This window comes from Chaetura pelagica, unplaced genomic scaffold (assembly GCF_000747805.2).
Source record: "Chaetura pelagica isolate M959 unplaced genomic scaffold, ChaPel_1.0 scaffold305, whole genome shotgun sequence".
Taxonomy (NCBI): domain Eukaryota; kingdom Metazoa; phylum Chordata; class Aves; order Apodiformes; family Apodidae; genus Chaetura; species Chaetura pelagica.
Genome location: NW_009953512.1, coordinates 914756 through 917662, shown reverse-complemented (window position 1 = coordinate 917662; position 2907 = coordinate 914756). Strand labels below are relative to the sequence as shown.

Genomic DNA, 2907 nt, shown 5'->3' with positions numbered 1-2907 from the left:
TGATCAGGAAGCTTCATTTTTTTTTCTCAAACAGCCTTTTTTTTTTTTCTTCTTTAAATAAGATCTGTTCTGAGCTGCATGGATGTACACCTAAGAGTATCTTCAATCAGCAGGTACTTGGAAATAGCAAATCCACTGGACGCTGTATTTGTCCTAAAAGTGATTTCAGATCTTTGTTCCTTCCTGGTCTGTTGTTTATTTGTGGTTAGTGGGGGCAGGGTTGCAGTGCACTGGCACACACTGGGCATCTTTCATGAGCTTGGGTATAAAAAGGGAGAAAAGATGAATCCTACACAGTAGCAGTTTTCTACACTACATCCTGCTTTATGTTGCTGTGGTTGCTCAGCTGGAAGGATGTTCAAGTCCTCCAGAGATGTTTGAGGAGGTGTTAAAGCTCCAGAGTTGTGCAGCCTTCTGTTTGGCTCATGTTTTTGGGCTTTTCTTACCACACCAGGAAGATTTGGTAGCGAGGTGGAAGTAAGGACTGATCTGCTGTGGATGGAGAAGCCACCAAGAGAGATGTAAGTGGTTTCCTGGCTCTCTGTACCTGGAGGTGCTGTGGAAGAAGAAGTGCTTTCTTGGCTCTGTTAACACTGGGACAAAGTCCTCAATAAAGTGTTGCCTCCTGTGAAGGGAGGTCAGAAGGGCTTTTGCCCATCTTCTTGGTCAAGCCAAAAGGTCCCCTCTGCTGGCAGTGTGGCTGGTGGCCATGTGAGCAGGCACGGGGCAGGTGCTCTTTGGAGTCTGGAGGTGCTTGGAGGTGGCTGAATTCCTCAACTGCTGGATTTCTCCTTAAAAAAAGGAGATGTGGCTCCACAGGGGGGTGGGTTATCACCTGGAGACCCTTCCAGAAATTATGCCAGAAGTACTTACTAAAGCAAGTAATGGAATTTGACAGGGAGATTGGTCTCTGCACCAGAGCATGAAGTATGGCTAGCAGGAGAGATGAGGATGGGGAGAGATGCCCACAGTGATTTATGAGATGGACCTGGAGTGATTTATCTTCCTTAAATATTAATGTTTCCTTTCTGAGTGAGTCAAAATTGTTTTGGAGACTGGGAGGGCAGCTAATTGGTCTAAGACAGATCGAAGCAGCCTTTTCTCTTCCAGAACTGGATTAGAAAGGACCCAGCTGAGAAGAGGGATGTCTGCAGTTTGCTGTGGTGGAGGTGCCAGCTAATGCACTGGTGCTGTTCAACCAGCACAGAATTGGCACCTTCACGGCCCTGATCCTCCCCACAGCCCTGTGAGATGGGGAAGGCAAGTCCATCTAGATGCTTCAATCTGATTTGTGAAGCTGTCAGTCTGGTTAAAAGCTTTGTAGGAGATCTAAGTCTGGGTTTGTTGTATAAATCTTGGAGTTTCTTCCTTTATTGGAGTGCTATGAGGATGCTGTTGGTGGATGTTGTGGATGGGTCCCTGTGTACCTTTGCAGGCAACAGTGGGTGAGAGCAAGTCAGAAAAATGAGGTTACATCAAAAAGGCACCCAGCTTACTTGGGGTCTCTGCTAGTTTGTTCTAATGGGGCTCAAGGACCCTTTTTTGCAGTGGCTTATTTAGAAAAACATAACAATTTGTGCACTTTGCTAAATGAGATGTTGGAGACAGGGAGTGTAGAAGCCCACACCTGGCTAAAGCAATGCAGAAAAAATGGTGGAGATGTTTGTGAAAGCACCAAAAATGTGGGATGAGCTTGATTGGTGAAAGGAAAGAGTCAGAGGGGTGTGAGGGGAAAAGAAACCATCTCCAAGAAGGGTGAATTATGAGTCAAAGAGAATACTGCAGGATTGCTGGTGGCAAGGTAGAGCTGTTCCTATACTGCTGGGTCAAATCCAGCTCAAGTGGTTAGCACCAGAGCATGAGGATCTAAGAGGAGCTGTTGCCCTGCCTGTAATGAGTTTTCAGCCTGCTCCAGCTATAAAATACAGGATTTCCACACTGCCAGTAGCTCATGAAGAGAAGTAGGTGGATTTTGCACTATCCTTGAATGAGGCATCCTTGGAGCATCTTATTCCTAGAAGTTGACTCTGGCAGCACAGTCCCTTCCTGCTCTCCTGTCCTTTCCATGTTGGGACATGCTGTGTTTTCCACAGCTGATTATTGGGAACCTTTGTGTTGAATTTACACAATATAAAAACAACCAACAAGTGGAAAGCATTCTCCTGGTGTTAGAACTTGCAGCAGGTTTTTAGAAGAAAAGAGTGGCAGTCTCAGGAGATGACTAAGTGGCAGGAGCTGAGCTACTCACCTGCCTTTTGTCACGATAGTAATTACCCCAAGAAAAACCTTCACCTGCTGATCAAAGAAACTCAGCCTGGGCATGTCAGTGGTTACCGTGCTAAAATTACACCAACAAAAAGCACTGGCCTGTAATAGAATGGAGCCAGAAGTCCTGAGCCTGCAAAAATGCAGGCGGCTCCTTAACTTGATGGGTGTGAGTAATCCCATTGTCTGGGCTGCTGGTCTGCAGGAAACTTCCCTGGGGTCAAGGCTCCAGTTCCCTGCAAGGCACATCTAATGGCCTTGAAGGGTCCAGTTGACTCAAGGCAACGTTTCAGAGAGGGGGTGATGGGGAGCAGAGATGCTGAGTGAGCTGAAAGGTGACTCTGAGCCAAGATTTGGGCTTTTGTGTTTTTCTTTTTTGGATACGTGAGGCTGAATTGTTCCTGTGTTTATTGTGGTGAATCTCAGATGGACTGAAGGAACCGCTGGAGGTCACAGGATCATGGCATGGTTTGGGTTGGAAGGGGCCTTTAAAGGCCATCTAATCCAACCCTCCTGCTGAGAGCAGGGGCATCTTCAACTAGATCAGGTCGTTTAGAGCCCTGTCCAAACTGAGCTTGAATATTTCCAGGGATGGGGCATCTCCCACCTCTCTGGGCAAGCCAGTCATCAGGTCCAATCAGC

The 2907-nt window shown here is 46.9% G+C and overlaps 1 protein-coding gene across 1 annotated transcript in view; it reads left to right on the top strand.

Moving 5' to 3' along the window:
* The window catches only part of EXOC6B (exocyst complex component 6B), a 273905-nt gene that overhangs the window by 165138 nt on the left and 105860 nt on the right, over positions 1-2907 (top strand). The gene's annotated exons all lie outside the window — the stretch shown is intronic.